Below are 18784 nucleotides of genomic sequence, written 5' to 3' on the forward strand. Positions count from 1 at the left end.
ATTGGATTTACCTGCCGTAGCCGTGGAGACGAGGTCCGAGAGTCCCTCTCCCAACAATTCCTCACCCTTGTAAGGCAACAACTCCATATGTCTCTTGGAGTCGGCATCACCAGTACACTGTCGGGTCCATAAGACACGCCTAGCAGAAATAGACATAGCGTTTATCTTGGAACCCAGTAAACTCTTGTCTCTTTGAGCATCCCTCATATACAAGACCGCATCTTTTATATGCCCTAGGGTCAATAAAATGGTCTTCTTATCAAGAGTCTCAATATCCGTTGATAAGGAATCTGTCCATGCTGCTACAGCACTACAAACCCAGGCCGACGCAATAGCCGGTCTGAGTAACGTACCAGAATGTGTGTAAATGGACTTCAGGGTAACCTCCTGCTTGCGGTCAGCAGGATCCTTGAGGGTAGCCATATCTTGGGATGGAAGCGCTATCTTTTTTGATAAGCGCATAAAGGCCTTGTCCACCCTAGGGGAGGATTCCCACCGTATCCTGTCCTGCGACGGAAAAGGATACGCTGTTAGGATCCTTTTGGGAATCTGCAGTTTTTTGTCTGGAGTTTCCCACGCTTTTTCCCATACTTCGTTCAGCTCATGTGAGGAGGGAAAGGAGACCTCAGGTTTCTTTCCTTTATACATGTGTACCCTCGTGTCAGGGACAGGAAGTTCCTCAGTGATATGCAACACATCTTTTATTGCGATAATCATATATCGAATACCTTTAGCCACCTAACATTTGCACTTAAAACATTCCACATATCCATCCAGTCCGGCGTCGGCACCGCCGACGGAGACCTAACATTCATAAACTCCCCCTCCTCCTTAGGTGAGCCCTCAACCTCAGACATGTCGACACACACGTACCGACACACCACACATACACAGGGAAGCTCTTTTCTGAAGACAGGTTCCCCACCAGGCCCTTTGGAGAGACAGAGAGAGAGAGTATGCCAGCACACACCCCAGCGCTATATGACCCAGGAATAACACAGTAAATTAATGTTTACCCAGCAGCGCTGTTTTATGTATCTGCACCAATTATGTGCCCTCCCTCTACTTTAAAACCCTCTGTCACCGTGTGTCAAGCAGGGGAGAGTCTGGGGAGCTTCCTCTCAGCGGTGCTGTGGAGAAAAATGGCGCTGGTGAGTGCTGAGGGAGAAGCCCCGCCCCCTCGGCGGCGGGCTTCTGTCCCGCTCAATTTTTTCAATACATGGAGGGGGCTCTTTTTATACATGTACAGTGCCCAGCTGTACATGTGTATATACATCTGTGCCATAAGAGAGGTTTATATTGGCTGCCCAGGGCGCCCCCCCCACCCCCTGCGCCCTGCACCCTTACAGTGACCGGAGTGTGTGAGGTGAAGTGGAGCAATGGCGCACAGCTGCAGTGCTGTGCGTTACCTCAGTGAAGATTCAAGTGTCTTCTGCAGCCTCAGATGGGTCTTTTCCTCACATACTCACCCGGCTTCTTTCTTCCGGCTCTGCGAGGAGGACGGCGGCGCGGCTCTGGGACGGACGGCGAGGGTGAGACCTGCGTACCGATCCCTCTGGAGCTAATGGTGTCCAGTAGCCTAAGAAACAGAGCCCTGAACTCAGAGAAGTGGGTATGTTTCTCTCTCCTCAGTCCCTCGATGCAGGGAGTCTGTTGCCAGCAGGCTCCCTGAAAATAAAAAACCTAACAAAAATGCTTTCTGACAGGAAACTCAGGAGAGCTCCTGAAATGCACCCAGTCTCCACTGGGCACAGTATCAAACTGAGGTCTGGAGGAGGGGCATAGAGGGAGGAGCCAGTGCACACCCAGAGTCAAAGTCTTTCTTAAAGTGCCCATGTCTCCTGCGGAGCCCGTCTATCCCCATGGTCCTTATGGAGTCCCAGCATCCTCTAGGACAGAGGTTCTCAAACTCTGTCCTCGGGGGCACACACAGTGCATGTTTTGCAGGTCTCCTCACAGAATCGCAAGTGAAATAATTAGCTCCACCTGTGGACCTTTTAAAATGTGTCAGTGAGTAATTAATACACCTATGCATCTGCTGGGTTACCTGCAAAACATGCACTGTGTGGGCCCCCGAGGACCGAGTTTGAGAACCTCTGCTCTAGGACGTTAGAGAAATTAACCTTTTAGGGATCTGAATTTTTTTTGTCAGGATTAGCCCAAGTTTCTTCAAACAGGGCATTCAATTCCTTTGATGCAGGAAAAGTAGCTGAGGATTTCTTTATTACATTAACAAAAGATTCCTCCTCTACCTTGTCAGGAATGTGCAGGACATTTCTGATAGCTTCTATCAGGGCCTGTATTCCTTGTGACAGGACAGCATCCCCCCCACTTGCATCCACTTCACCCTCCTCTGGGTCTGATGTATCGTCATCAGTATCAGCCTGCATGAGCTGGGCCAGAGTACGCTTTTGTGGGCAAATGGCAGGGGTTTGAGACATTGGTATGGGAAAAGAATTCATCAGGTAATCCATAGACTGTCTTAAGTATTGCGTCTCTTTCACAGTATGGGCTAATTTAGTAGAAATATTAGATATCATCCCCATTATGGAATCTAACCATGGGGGTTCTGGCCCACTAGCCTGAGAATGTGTACTGTTCTGGGTACACGGTAGCGAGTCCCCAGGGGAGGACAGACACTCTGCTGTGCAGGACACACAGTCCGTGGACATGGTACTGTGAAGGGTCCCACCCACACGCAGAAGGTGAAACACAGTATAACCTACACAGAGCCCGCAGGTAAACAGAGAAATAGGAGCCAGCCACACCGCGCCCCTGTAGCTGAGTAAAAACACAGCTGGGTCGCCACACTAAATCCCTTCAGAGGACTTAGTATACTACATCCTCCTCCCCTTACTATGACCCCCTGGTACCGATGAGGAGACGTGGAGTCTTCTTGGAGGAACTGCGCGTCCCTGTGATGCCTGCCAGTATGAGCTACAGAGGGAAAATGGCGCTGGTGAGCTGCTGGATCAGCTCATAGTGAAGCCCCGCCCCCGTAATGGCATGCGGATTCCCGGTCTTTTTTATACTGACCTGAGGTTTAGAGCGCTTAATCCGAGGGTTAAAATCCTCTGTAAGCTGGATGGCCAGTGTGGGTATCATTGGTGGCTCAGCACGCCCGTCACAGCGGGACACACACAGCCGCATGTCATCCTGAGCCTCCGGAGCGCAGCCTGCATGTCAGCGCTGCGCTCCAACCCTCATGCCGCCATTTCCGAGTAGAAAACTCTTCAGGAGCTTCCCTAAGCGTGACCGGTTTATCCGGGCACATTTTCTAAACGGAGTCTGGTAGGAGGGGCATAGAGGGAGGAGCCAGTGCACACTATTGATTTCTTAAAGTGCCCAAGGCTGCTAGTGGACCCGTCTATACCCCATGGTACTAATGTGGACCCCAGTATCCTCTAGGACGTAAGAGAAACCCCCATGATGTCTTCCAATTAAGTGAAAACAAAGTCTATAAGTCTTTATAACACCCCCTCCATTACCAACAGGTCTATTCGTTACACAAGTATTGAAGCCAGAGCTGGGCCCACACATACGTGGGGCACGCGGCTGAGTAAGGCACCACACTGAGGAGGGCGCCGGGTAGCAGGAGTCAGACATCGCATATGCTCCTGATTGGAACCGGCGCCTTCCCTGACCCTTTCAGCAGCGGGGAGACTGGCAGGCGGTGGTGAGCCACGGTAAGCAGCACTGTTGGTGCTGGGGGCATATCTGTATCTGGCACTGGGGGCATATGTGTATCTGGCACTGCAGATTGTCTGACCACGCCCATGTAAATCTGGCACTGCAGATTGGGGTAGAATTGTCTGACCCGCCTCTTTTTTTGTGAGACCACCTCCCATTTTTGTGGCACGCGCTATCCCTTTAAAAATGTATCCCATCAAAAGGCACCAAAATTTTTATTTGTTTACAAAAAAAATAGGCTTGGGCCGGCCCTGATTGAAGCTGTGCTACCACCAACTGTATTATTTTGCACTAATACTCTCCCCCCTCATGCCTGCTACGTGATGGCGCTTTCCAGGTGCATCTCTGCTCCTTTCACCGTCCCAAAAATACAAGATGGGAAATGGGGTTACTGAGCAGGCTGTGCTTTGTTCTTCCTTTCACTCCCATCCCCACAACCACCACTTTTAAAAATTCCATTACCAGAGAAGAAGCATGGTAAATGTAACAGTACGTGATAGTGCAGCCAGATTTGGGCCTGCTTAAAACATGAGATTTAATATCTGAGCACTGTAATATTACCTAGGCGGCAACCTGCGCTACAGGGCTTTGGGAACTGTAAAACAGTATTACCTAATAAGTGGTCCTCATTTACCAAGCTCTTGTAGACACCTGTTGGTTATATAGGGATCTATTCATGAAGCAATGAAAAGAGTGGAGAAGTGAGCCTGTGGAGAAGTTGCCCATGGCAACCAATCAGCTGCTCCATAAAATAGGATTTTGGTACCTACTGGTAAATCCTTTTCTCGTAGTCCGTAGAGGATGCTGGGGTCCACATTAGTACCATGGGGTATGAACAGGTCCACCAGGAGCCATTGGCACTTTAAGAGTTTAAGAGTGTGGGCAGCTCCTCCCTCTATGCCCCTCCTACCAGACTCAGTCTAGAAACTGTGCCCCAGGAGACAACATACTTCGAGAGAAGGACTTAACACAGATAGTGGTGAGATTCATACCATCCTGAGCCTCCGGAGCGCAGCCTGCATGTCAGCGCTGCGCTCCAACCCTCATGCCGCCATTTCCGCCGGCGACCCGCTAACCGGGACGCCGGCGCTGTACTCACCACTCTTCTATCTTCGGCTCTGTTAGGGGTGGCGGCATGCTGCGGGAGGGTACACTCGCCGTGGTGGGGCTTGCGAATGACCCCCTCAGGAGCTCAGTGTCCTGTCAGCGGAGAAACAGGACCATTAACTCTTTAGGAAGTGGGCCGTTTTCCCCCCTAAGTCCCACGAAGCAGGCATGCTGGTGCCCTCCAGACCTGCCTGTAAAACAACAAACAGAAAATAAATGTAGAAAACTCTTCAGGAGCTTCCCTAAGCGTGACCGGTTTATCCGGGCACATTTTCTAAACGGAGTCTGGTAGGAGGGGCATAGAGGGAGGAGCCAGTGCACACTATTGATTTCTTAAAGTGCCCAAGGCTGCTAGTGGACCCGTCTATACCCCATGGTACTAATGTGGACCCCAGTATCCTCTAGGACGTAAGAGAAACCCCCATGATGTCTTCCAATTAAGTGAAAACAAAGTCTATAAGTCTTTATAACACCCCCTCCATTACCAACAGGTCTATTCGTTACACAAGTATTGAAGCCAGAGCTGGGCCCACACATACGTGGGGCACGCGGCTGAGTAAGGCACCACACTGAGGAGGGCGCCGGGTAGCAGGAGTCAGACATCGCATATGCTCCTGATTGGAACCGGCGCCTTCCCTGACCCTTTCAGCAGCGGGGAGACTGGCAGGCGGTGGTGAGCCACGGTAAGCAGCACTGTTGGTGCTGGGGGCATATCTGTATCTGGCACTGGGGGCATATGTGTATCTGGCACTGCAGATTGTCTGACCACGCCCATGTAAATCTGGCACTGCAGATTGGGGTAGAATTGTCTGACCCGCCTCTTTTTTTGTGAGACCACCTCCCATTTTTGTGGCACGCGCTATCCCTTTAAAAATGTATCCCATCAAAAGGCACCAAAATTTTTATTTGTTTACAAAAAAAATAGGCTTGGGCCGGCCCTGATTGAAGCTGTGCTACCACCAACTGTATTATTTTGCACTAATACTCTCCCCCCTCATGCCTGCTACGTGATGGCGCTTTCCAGGTGCATCTCTGCTCCTTTCACCGTCCCAAAAATACAAGATGGGAAATGGGGTTACTGAGCAGGCTGTGCTTTGTTCTTCCTTTCACTCCCATCCCCACAACCACCACTTTTAAAAATTCCATTACCAGAGAAGAAGCATGGTAAATGTAACAGTACGTGATAGTGCAGCCAGATTTGGGCCTGCTTAAAACATGAGATTTAATATCTGAGCACTGTAATATTACCTAGGCGGCAACCTGCGCTACAGGGCTTTGGGAACTGTAAAACAGTATTACCTAATAAGTGGTCCTCATTTACCAAGCTCTTGTAGACACCTGTTGGTTATATAGGGATCTATTCATGAAGCAATGAAAAGAGTGGAGAAGTGAGCCTGTGGAGAAGTTGCCCATGGCAACCAATCAGCTGCTCCATAAAATAGGATTTTGGTACCTACTGGTAAATCCTTTTCTCGTAGTCCGTAGAGGATGCTGGGGTCCACATTAGTACCATGGGGTATGAACAGGTCCACCAGGAGCCATTGGCACTTTAAGAGTTTAAGAGTGTGGGCAGCTCCTCCCTCTATGCCCCTCCTACCAGACTCAGTCTAGAAACTGTGCCCCAGGAGACAACATACTTCGAGAGAAGGACTTAACACAGATAGTGGTGAGATTCATACCAGCTCACTCATACAGGCACATCAAGTCAACTAGCTTGAACTAATCAGCAAACGGCTGAAACATTACTTACCCAGTAACAATGCAGTACGCAACTAAACAAAGTGATACTGAACCAAATAACAATTAGCAGGAAAACGAAGCGCTGGGCGGGCACCCAGCATCCTCTACAGACTACGAGAAAAGGATTTACCGGTAGGTATCAAAATCCTATTTTCTCTAACGTCCTAGAGGATGCTGGGTTCCACATTAGTACCATGGGGATATACCAAGGCTCCCAGAACAGGAGCCAGAGCATGGAGGCTCCTGCAAAACTGATTGACTGAACGTCAGATCATCAGAGGCCAAAGTATCGAACTTGTAGAACCTTGCAAACGTGTTTGACCACGACCAAGTTGCCGCTCTGCAAAGTTGTGTTTCCGAGACACCCCGGGCAGCCGCCCAGGAAGACCCCACCTTACGAGTAGAGTGGGCCTTAACCGAATTAGGACACGGTAGTCCCGCCGTAGAATAGGCGTGCTGGATAGTGAACCTAATCCAGCGAGAAATAGACTGCTTAGTAGCAGGACACCCAATTTTTTGGGGATCGTACAGGACAAACAGAGTCCGACTTCCTGTGACGAGACGTTCTCTTCACATAAATCTTCAGAGCCCTCACGACATCCAAGGACTTAATCGAGGAGTCAGTAACCACTGGCACCACGATAGTTTGGTTGATATGAAATGCTGAAACAACCTTCGGAAGGAACTGCGGATGAGTCCGGAGCTCAGCCCTATCCTCATGGAAGATCAAGTAAGGGCTTTTGAATGACAAAGCCCCCAGCTCGGAGACACGCCTGGCAGAAGCTAAAGCCAACAAAGTGACCGCTTTCCAAGTAAGAAATTTGAGCTTCACTTCCTGTAGAGGCTCAAACCAATCCGACTGGAGAAATCGCAATACCACGTTAAGGTCCCAAGGCGCCGTAGGCGGCACAAAGGGAGGTTGGATATGCAGAACTCCCTTCAAAAAGGTCTGAACCTCAGGGAGGGCAGCCAATTGTTTCTGAAAGAAAACGGACAGGGCTGAAATCTGGACCTTCACAGATCCCAACTTCAGCCCCATATCCACTCCTGCCTGCAGGAAAAGTAGGAAACGTCCTAGATGAAATTCCACCACAGGAAACTTTTTGGACTCACACTAAGAAACATATTTCTTCCAAATACGGTGGTAATGTTTTGACGTTACCCCTTTCCTAGCCTGTATGAGGGTAGGAATGACTTCTTTCGGAATGCCCTTCCGAGCAAGAATCAGGCGATCAACCTCCATGCCGTCAAACGTAGCCGCGGTAAGTCTTGATAGGCGAACGGTCCCTACTGCAACATGTCCTCTCGAAAAGGAAGAGGCCTCGGCTCTTCTTGCAGCAGATTCAGAAGGTCCGCGTACCAAGCCCTTCTAGGCCAGTCTGGGGCAATGAGAATCGCTTGAACCCGTGTTCTACTTATGAGCTTTAGGATTTTTGGGATGAGAGGGAGGGGAGGAAACACGTATACCGACTGGAACACCCACGGAGACAACAGGGCGTCCACTGCCACTGCCTGTGGGTTCCTCGACCTGGAACAATAGCGCCGAAGCTTGTTTAGATGAGAGGCCATCATATCTATTTGGGGTCGCCCCCAAAGATCTGTTACCTTGAACACCTCCGGATGGAGACCCCACTCTCCCGGATGGAGATCGTGTCTGCTGAGGAAGTCTGCTTCCCAGTTGTCTACTCCCGGAATGAAGATGGCTGACAGCGCCAACGCATGCTTTTCCGTCCAGAGGAGTATCCTTGTGAACTCTGACATTGCCGCTCTGCTCTTCGTTCCGCCCTGTCGGTTTATGTAAGCCACTGTTGTTACGTTGTCCGACTGTACTAGAATGGCCCGGTTTCTTAGAAGAGGGGCCGCCTGAAGAAGACCGTTGTAGACGGCTCTTAGTTCCAGTATGTTGATGGGCAGGCTGGCTTCCAGGCTTGACCAGCTACCTTGGAAGGTCACCCCCTGAGTGACCGCTCCCCAGCCCCGGAGGCTCGCATCCGTTGTTAGCAGGACCCAGTCCTGAATCCCGAACCTGCGGCCTTCCAGGATGTGAGGCAACTGGAGCCACCAGAGGAGAGAAATCCTTGCTCTTGGCGACAGACGAATCTTCTGATGCATGTGGAGATGTGAACCCGACCACTTGTCCAGGAGATCCAGTTGGAAGGCCCGAGCATGAAACCTCCCATACTGGAGAGCCTCGTAGGAGGCCACCATCTTTCCCAAAAGGCGAGTGCACTGATGAACCAACACCCGGGGTGGCTTCAAGACATCCCGGGACCATGGATTGGATCACCAAGGCCTTGTCCCACGGAAGGAACACCCACTGTACTTCCATATCCAGGGTCATTCCCAGAAACGACAATCTCCGGGTCGGTTCCAAATGTGACTTTGGGAAATTCAGAATCCACCCGTGGCTCTGAAGCAGCCGTGTTGTGAGAGCAATGGACTGCAGCAGCTGTTCCCTGGACGACGCCTTTATCAGGAGATCTTCCAGGTAAGGAATGATGTTAACACCCCGCTTCCGGAGCAGCATCATCATCTCCGCCATCACCTTGGTAAACACTCTCGGCGCTGTCGAGAGGCCAAACGGCAGGGCCTGAAACTGAAAATGACAGTCCAGCATTGCAAAGCGGAGATAAGCCTGATGTGGTAACCAGATCGGAATGTGAAGGTACGCATCCTTGATATCCAAGGATACCAGAAATTCCCCCTCTTCCAGACCTGATATCACCGCCCTGAGAGACTCCATATTAAACTTGAACTCCTTTAGAAAAGGGTTCAGTGATTTCAGGTTCAGGATGGGCCTGACCGAACCATCCGGTTTCGGTACCACGAAAAGGTTCGAATAGTAACCTTTTGCCAGCATGTGCGGTGGGACTTGCACAATGACTTGTGCCTCTACCGGCCTTTGAACAGCCTCCTGTAGCACTGTGCTGTCCTCCAACAAAGTTGGCAAGCCCGACTTGAAAAACCGAAGAGGGAAACTTTGAAATTCCAGACTGTATCCCTGAGAGACAATATCCACCACCCAGGGATCCAGGCTGGAGGAGACCCAGACATGACTGAACTGTCTGAGTCTCACCCCCACGGGCCCCACCTCCGGGCCGTCACGTCCACCGTCATGCAGAGGACTTAGGGGTACCCGAAGCAGGCATTTGGTCTTGGGAACCTGCAGCGGCAGGCTTCTTGGACTTAACCTTACCTCCCCTGAAGAAGGAACTGGAAGATTTGGCCTTTCTGGTCTTGTTGGGCCGAAAGGACTGCTGCGAAGCTGAGGCGAAGGACCTCTTCGGAGCAGTAGCTGCGGAGGGAAGATACGGAGACTTACCCGCTGTAGCGGTAGATATCCACACATCTAGGGCTTCCCCAAAGAGAGCCTGACCTGTACAGGGTAGCGACTCCACACTTCTTCTGGATTCCGCGTCGGCCGACTACTGGCGGAGCCACAGTCCCCGAAGAGCTGAAACAGACATGGAAGAAATTCCCGCCGCTATGGAACCCAGGTCCTTCATAGATTCTACCATAAAACCTGCAGAATCATGAATGTTACGTAAATACAATGCAACGTCATCCCTATCCATTGTATCCAAATCCTCCATCAAGGCAGCCGACCATTTCACTATAGCCTTAGCAATCCAAGCACTAGCAATAGTGGGATGTAATATGGCCCCTGAAGCAGTGTACATTGATTTCAGCGTATTATCAATTTTCCTATCCGCCGGCTCCTTTAAGGCGGTAGAATCCGGTACCGGCAAAACCACCTTTTTTGAGATTCTAGATACAAAAGCGTCAACAATCGGCAGGTTTTCCCACTTTTTTCTATCCTCCTCAGGGAAAGGAAAAGCTACCAGAATCCTCTTAGGGATCTGAAACTTCTTTTCAGGATTCACCCAGGCCTTTTCAAATATAGCATTCAGCTCTTTTGACGCAGGGAAGGTTAGCAAGGCTTTCTTGTTTTCAGTAAAGAAAGTCTCCTCAACCTGCTCAGGTGTGGTATCATTAACATTTAACACATCCCAGATAGCCTATATCAACAATTGTACCCCCCTTGCAAGAGATGCGGACCCCCGCAACACATCCCCATCACCATCTGTAGTGTCAGAATCTGTATCCGTGTCGGCTTGTGTTACCTGCACAAACGCACGTTTGTGTGGGTATATAGCGGGGTGACCTGAGGTACCTGACAAGGGCCACACAGCCATAGAGGACTGTAAGACCTGGGTTGCCGACTCATTACTGGTAACCCTGTCAGAAATCTGAGAAATCCAATTCCTGATAGAGGAAAACCACTCTGGTTCCCTTGCTGGAATCTGTGCTAAACCAGTGCTATCCTGATTGCATGGAATGGGATCATCCTGTGAGGATAAATCCTCAGCAGCATATGACACTGTATCTCTGGACATTGCTGCTAGTGACTCCCAAACAAACCACACACACAGGATGGGGTAAGACAGAGTTTCCCCCCCAAGAATGGCAAGAGAGAGAGACAGAGATTGGAGCCAACCCACACCAGCGCCCAAATCAAGGAAAAAAAACCCTTTTTTAGCGCTGACTTGTGCACCTTAATAGGACACACAGTCAAGTACTTAGCCTCCCCCCCCCCCCCTTCTACAACCCCCTGGTACCGTTACAGTAACTGGAGCTGCTGCGGAGGGATCAGGATCTTCCTCCTGCTAGGCAGCATGCAAGAAAATGGCGCTGGAACGCTGCAGGTCCGCTCTGAGAAGCTCCGCCCCCTCCCCGGCGCTGTCTTCCCGCTCATCTGAGTTTATATTTGATCTGAGGAGTTGTGCTGGCTGGGATCCCTGGGTCCCGACAGGCTTGCTGACCAAGTGTGAGGGGTAAGCGCTGGCCCAGGGTGCCCCTCACAGCGTCGCACAGTGTGCTGCTGGTACCATCCGGGAGCGCGGTATTAACAAATATTTGTATTTGTACAAATAAATATATATATTTAAAAAATGGGGGAATAAGGGTACCGGCGACTGGTGTGATTTAAAATGCAATTGTTAAAAGATTGATTTAAAAGCCAAAAAACTATATAATGATATAAACAAGTTTATTACTCACATAAAAGTAGGTTTAAAACATAAAACTACTAGTAAAATCTTAAGAATGCAAATGTCTTAGTAAAAAGTAAGGAGTTCTAACTTAGCTTTTAAAATAGGCACAGGGGGGTCACCACAGGGAGCCCAACGCGTTTCGTCACAGCTGACTTCTTCAAAGGGTACGGACAGAATGAGGTACTACGCCTATTTATACCCCTGATGAACTGACTCAGGGTTGGTGATGTCATAGCTAGTCATGTGGTATAATTAAAATATGCGGTATACAGAACAACAAGAACACTTAATTGGTACATAGATAAAAGCTATAGGGGGTAACATGATGTTGAGGACATAAAAAACGAGTGGTTTTTGGGCTGAAACAGTGTTATAAACGTCCAGAAATGTACTTTTTGTATTAAATTGCGGCACTTCCGCCACACTTCCGGTGACGGAGGGGACGCGTCACGTGACTCCGGGCTTTTCCGCCCCACTTCCGGTTACGTTAGTGCGCGTGCGCCGGCGACGTCATCCGCTCATTGCGCTCGCGTCTGCAGTCTCTACAGTTCACGACAGGTCTAGTCCAGGTTCCCATGTTCTACATGTCCATTAGTGCCAGGAGTTGCGGCGGCCATTTTACTGATGACAATCCCCATAGGAAACATAGGAAAACGTAGTGGCCATCTTTAAGGAGTCCTTGGAGACATAGTTTCATATTCCATCGGTAGTCATGGAAACCGGACCATGTAACAAGCAAAGAGAAAATGGTGAAGACTAATGTGCTGGTTCATATGATTGTATATACAAATAAATAGATATATACAAATATAAATAACCATAACAGATAAATATTTACATATATATATATATAGATACATGACATAGAAAAATATACGTTAAAACAGGCTGAGATCCAATAGTAAAAAACAATGCATTAAGGCAGAGTGCATATAGATAGAGAGGATATATCATGGAGTGCATGTGGCAATCAGGTGAATGTGAGTTTAGGGATATATGATGGTTTAAAAGGAGTAATTGCAGATATTCGCTGCCACATAGTGAGGGGAATTTACAGTAATGACCCACATGTATTTTGTGAAATCAATATAGTGCACTGGTGATAGTAAAGTAAAACCTGGATAATTATGTGTTATTGGAGTTAACTGGATAGCATCTTATGGTATTGATTAGGTCACTGGATAGCTCGATGTTATTTGTCAGTCCTTACAGTACCTGATATTCCCAGGCAGTCCCCCTCCCTGGTACTGATCAGGCCCAAAACACTGCTTAGCTTCCAAGATCGAACGAGATTGGGCGTACCAGTGTGGTTTGACTGTACTTGAGAGGTAAACATCTTAATGCCATGACCCGATCGCACATAAAACACACAAAAAACCTAGTTTGTTAACAAACTTTAATGTAACACAAATATCCATAAGGAGTGTGAGGTGAGGAGGGACGTGCGGAGGGAGCTGTGTGGCAAGTGAGGAATACGGAAGAATACAGCACCTCATAGAAAGGGTGCGATTTCATAGCTCTCATTCAGACCCACGGGTTGCAGGGTCTGGAGCTGGAAGATCCAGTACATCTCCCTTCTTGAGAGTTTGTTCGCGAGGTCTCCTCCTCTCTCTCCCAGGCGCACCAGCTCAATCGCTTTGAATGTGAGGTCCTCTGGGTTGGAGTTATGGTATGATGTAAAATGTCTGGAAACAGTATGGCTCTCCACCTTGTTCTTTATATTCCTTATGTGTTCCTGGATCCTCATCTTTAATGGTCTTTTGGTCTTGCCCACATATTTCTTCTTGCAAGGACATTCCAACAAATAGATGACGGACACGGTATTGCAGTTCATGAATTCCTTGATAGTGTAGAGTTCCTTTTCTTCCATATCGCTGAAGGTTTTCCGGTTCGGATGTAGGAACTTACATATATTGCATTTCCCGCATTTAAAAGAACCCACACATCTAGGCATAGTGGAGCTCTTGGTAGACTTCTCCTTAAGTAGGCTGGGTGCAAGGTGGTCCTTCAGGTTCCTAGATTTCTTGAAGATGATGACTGGTTCGGGCGGTAGGAGGTCTTTGAGGACAGGGTCCATGAGAAGAATATTCCAGCGAGTCTTGAGCGACTTCCTGATGTTCTTCTCATGTTGATTATAGGTGGTGATGAAGGCGACCGAGTCTTTTTTGGCGTCTCTTGGTTTGTATTTCAGAAGTTCGACCCTGTTGACCTTCCTTGTTTTTTCCAGAGCTTGTTCCACGATATGCCCGGGGTATTCCTTGTCTTGGAACCTCTTACTGTAGATTTTAAGTTGATCATCACAGTCTTTTGGATTGGTGCAGTTCCTCTTTATCCTCGAGAATTGTGATGCCGGAATGTTATCCTTCCACTTCTGGAGGTGGTTACTTCGGTAGTGTAGATAACTGTTCATATCCACCTCCTTTATGTAGTTCTTGGTGGTGATGCCCCCATTCTCACCGGTTATTACCAAATCCAGATATTCGACTGACTTGTCGTTAGTATTTGAAGTGAAGGTCAAATTAAAATCATTGTTCCCCAGCGTATTTAAAAACTCATTAAAAGATTAAATCGTGCCGTTCCAGATAATTAAAATGTCATCGATGTAGCGTCTGTAAAGCACCACATTTTCTTTAAAAGCTTCCAGGCCGTATACATGAGTCTCTTCCCAATGTCCCATAAACAAATTTGCGAAACTTGGGGCGAAAATCGTCCCCATAGCTGTGCCACAACATTGTAAGTAAAAATGGTTAAGAAATTTAAAATAATTATGACTGAGAATAAAAAGCATAAGATCACAGATAAAATCTCGGTGGGTTGGAGTCAGGGTTATATCATTGTTCAAGTATTCTCTGCATGCAGCTATGCCCTTGGAATGTTCAATACATGTATATAGGGATTGAACATCCACAGTCGCCCACATGTATGTATCCTTCCACTCCACTGTTCCGAGTACATTAAGTACTGATGTTGTGTCTTTTAGATAAGATGGCAGTGTTTTAACATATTTCTTCAGAAAAACATCCACGTACTTTGACAAGTTGGAAGTTAGTGAACCTATGCCTGCCACTATTGGTCTGCCAGGTGGATTCGTCAGTGATTTATGGATCTTTGGTAAAAAGTAAAAAATGGGGGTAATGGGATTGGATTGCATAAGAAATTGGTACTCTTCCTTCGTTATCACTGTGCTCCGTAGTGTAGAAGAATGGTCCTCAGTTCCTCTACAAATGATTCTTTTGGATCACTCTGGAGTAGTGTGTAGGAATTAGCGTCCCCCAGTAGTCTTTGTGCCTCTTTCGTATAGAGGTCGTGGTCCATTATAACCAATCCCCCCCCTTTGTCAGCTTGTTTTATGACTATATTGTGGTTCTTCTGCATTTTCTTCAGGGCTTCACATTCACGGTTCCCCAAGTTCTTTCCTTCTGTTTTCTTTGGTGCATTATCACACAAGTCCTTTTTCACCATGTCATAAAAGAGACTCACATTACTTCCTTTTGACTCGAGTGGGTAATATTTTGACGTAGGTTTAAGGCCAGATTTGGAGCGTTCTTCATAGTTGGTTATGACGGCATCTTCTTTACGTAAGAAATGTCTCTTTAAGGTGAGTTTTCTCACAAACTTATTCAAGTCAATGAAGGTCTCGAATTTATTCAGACCAGTTGTTGGTGCAAAAGTCAGACCTTTGCTGAGGAGTGTGACCTCAGGCTCCGTGAGTGTATGCTTTGAAAGATTGAAGATGCCTCTGTCTCGTGAATCAGTTAGTGTAGATTTCTTCTTTTCTGGTCTCTCCCTCCTGCCGCCCCGTTTTCCTCTTCTTCTAGAAGCCTTCTTTTCATGGGGGATGCCTGTCTGCTGTCTTCCCTCACCATTTTTTGTATTACGTCTTTCGTTCGTGCACCTGTTCTTGCAGATAAAAAATCCTGATCACCTGTGGAGTCTCTTCTTTGTAGGGCTGAGAATCTGTTACCTGTTCTTAAGTGTGGGTTCGATGGGGAATCCTCACTATTTGTTCTGTTCTTGTTTCCTTTGTTGGGTACCGTCTTCCATTGGTACCTAACCGCTCTGTTTGACTGATGGCCTGGAGCCTTGAATCGGCTCCAGTTCTTCATGTGTCCTTGATGATAATCATTTCTGTCCCGAAGAAATTTCTTCTCCTTCCCTTTGATAACTTCCCCTTCAATGTGCTCCAGTTTTTTATTAAGTACTTTCTCATTGATAATGTAGTCCTCCTTCTCCTTAAATCCGCTCATCTCGGTTTCTTTCGTTTCTTTCGTTCCTACATCCGAACCGGAAAACCTTCAGCGATATGGAAGAAAAGGAACTCTACACTATCAAGGAATTCATGAACTGTAATACCGTGTCCGTCATCTATTTGTTGGAATGTCCTTGCAAGAAGAAATATGTGGGCAAGACCAAAAGACCATTAAAGATGAGGATCCAGGAACACATAAGGAATATAAAGAACAAGGTGGAGAGCCATACTGTTTCCAGACATTTTACATCATACCATAACTCCAACCCAGAGGACCTCACATTCAAAGCGATTGAGCTGGTGCGCCTGGGAGAGAGAGGAGGAGACCTCGCGAACAAACTCTCAAGAAGGGAGATGTACTGGATCTTCCAGCTCCAGACCCTGCAACCCGTGGGTCTGAATGAGAGCTATGAAATCGCACCCTTTCTATGAGGTGCTGTATTCTTCCGTATTCCTCACTTGCCACACAGCTCCCTCCGCACGTCCCTCCTCACCTCACACTCCTTATGGATATTTGTGTTACATTAAAGTTTGTTAACAAACTAGGTTTTTTGTGTGTTTTATGTGCGATCGGGTCATGGCATTAAGATGTTTACCTCTCAAGTACAGTCAAACCACACTGGTACGCCCAATCTCGTTCGATCTTGGAAGCTAAGCAGTGTTTTGGGCCTGATCAGTACCAGGGAGGGGGACTGCCTGGGAATATCAGGTACTGTAAGGACTGACAAATAACATCGAGCTATCCAGTGACCTAATCAATACCATAAGATGCTATCCAGTTAACTCCAATAACACATAATTATCCAGGTTTTACTTTACTATCACCAGTGCACTATATTGATTTCACAAAATACATGTGGGTCATTACTGTAAATTCCCCTCACTATGTGGCAGCGAATATCTGCAATTACTCCTTTTAAACCATCATATATCCCTAAACTCACATTCACCTGATTGCCACATGCACTCCATGATATATCCTCTCTATCTATATGCACTCTGCCTTAATGCATTGTTTTTTACTATTGGATCTCAGCCTGTTTTAACGTATATTTTTCTATGTCATGTATCTATATATATATATATGTAAATATTTATCTGTTATGGTTATTTATATTTGTATATATCTATTTATTTGTATATACAATCATATGAACCAGCACATTAGTCTTCACCATTTTCTCTTTGCTTGTTACATGGTCCGGTTTCCATGACTACCGATGGAATATGAAACTATGTCTCCAAGGACTCCTTAAAGATGGCCACTACGTTTTCCTATGTTTCCTATGGGGATTGTCATCAGTAAAATGGCCGCCGCAACTCCTGGCACTAATGGACATGTAGAACATGGGAACCTGGACTAGACCTGTCGTGAACTGTAGAGACTGCAGACGCGAGCGCAATGAGCGGATGACGTCGCCGGCGCACGCGCACTAACGTAACCGGAAGTGGGGCGGAAAAGCCCGGAGTCACGTGACGCGTCCCCTCCGTCACCGGAAGTGTGGCGGAAGTGCCGCAATTTAATACAAAAAGTACATTTCTGGACGTTTATAACACTGTTTCAGCCCAAAAACCACTCGTTTTTTATGTCCTCAACATCATGTTACCCCCTATAGCTTTTATCTATGTACCAATTAAGTGTTCTTGTTGTTCTGTATACCGCATATTTTAATTATACCACATGACTAGCTATGACATCACCAACCCTGAGTCAGTTCATCAGGGGTATAAATAGGCGTAGTACCTCATTCTGTCCGTACCCTTTGAAGAAGTCAGCTGTGACGAAACGCGTTGGGCTCCCTGTGGTGACCCCCCTGTGCCTATTTTAAAAGCTAAGTTAGAACTCCTTACTTTTTACTAAGACATTTGCATTCTTAAGATTTTACTAGTAGTTTTATGTTTTAAACCTACTTTTATGTGAGTAATAAACTTGTTTATATCATTATATAGTTTTTTGGCTTTTAAATCAATCTTTTAACAATTGCATTTTAAATCACACCAGTCGCCGGTACCCTTATTCCCCCATTTTTTAAATTTTCCCAGCAGTCCTGTACCAGTACTGCGTTCTTAAGGGTTGGCAGACACCTTGTAGTAAGGTTGCGTGTGTTTTTTAATAAATTTTAGCATTTTTATTCACTTTATACTGAGAACCCACCTCACAAGTGGCGCTGTGTCAATTCCCTTTTCTACACAAATATATATATTTATTAACAGATTATTACATGGCGCACCAAATTCTGCTATGCGGTAAATCCTTTTCTCTAAGTCCGTAGAGGATGCTGGGAATGCTTCAAGAACCATGGGGTATAGACTGGATCCGCAGGAGACATGGGCAATTTAAGACTTTAAAAGGGGTGTGAACTGGCTCCTCCCTCTATGCCCTTCCTCCAGACTCCAGTTATAGGAACTGTGCCCAGGGAGACGGACATTTTGAGGAAAAGGATTTATATAATTTTTAAACTAAGGTGAGATACATACCAGCTCACACCTCAAACATGCCGTACAACATGGCATTCAACAACGTATGCAACGGCATGACCAACATCAGCCACAGACTGACTGAACTCAACCTGAGTGTAACCATAACCAAAACTGCAGATACAGCCCGCACTGGGACGGGCGCCCAGCATCCTCTACGGACGAAGAGAAAAGGATTTACCGGTAGGTATTAAAATAAGATTTTACTTACCGATAAATCTATTTCTCATAGTCCGTAGTGGATGCTGGGGACTCCGTCAGGACCATGGGGAATAGCGGCTCCGCAGGAGACAGGGCACAAAAGCAAGCTTTTAGGATCACATGGTGTGTACTGGCTCCTCCCCCTATGACCCTCCTCCAAGCCTCAGTTAGGTACTGTGCCCGGACGAGCGTACACAATAAGGAAGGATCTTTAATCCCGGGTAAGACTCATACCAGCCACACCAATCACACCGTACAACTTGTG

General features: G+C 47.2%; 1 protein-coding gene and 2 pseudogenes across 4 annotated transcripts in view; 1 reads left to right on the plus strand and 2 right to left on the minus strand.

The window, feature by feature from the left end:
- LOC135054928 (gastrula zinc finger protein XlCGF57.1-like) overlaps positions 1 to 18784 on the minus strand; it is a 77086-nt gene that overhangs the window by 13814 nt on the left and 44488 nt on the right. The window contains exon 1 of one of the 4 annotated variants that reach the window (XM_063958420.1): positions 4790 to 4934. The exons of the other annotated variants lie outside the window; for them this stretch is intronic. The gene's annotated coding sequence lies outside the window, so the exon portion shown is untranslated. Of the gene's footprint in view, positions 1 to 4789; positions 4935 to 18784 lie in introns of those variants that run through there. 4 annotated transcript variants of the gene reach the window in all.
- On the minus strand, positions 12795 to 12914 carry LOC134898248 (5S ribosomal RNA; annotated as a pseudogene).
- On the plus strand, positions 16442 to 16561 carry LOC134898250 (5S ribosomal RNA; annotated as a pseudogene).

The sequence above is a fragment of the Pseudophryne corroboree genome, chromosome 3, assembly GCF_028390025.1.
Source record: "Pseudophryne corroboree isolate aPseCor3 chromosome 3, aPseCor3.hap2, whole genome shotgun sequence".
NCBI classification, from domain to species: domain Eukaryota; kingdom Metazoa; phylum Chordata; class Amphibia; order Anura; family Myobatrachidae; genus Pseudophryne; species Pseudophryne corroboree.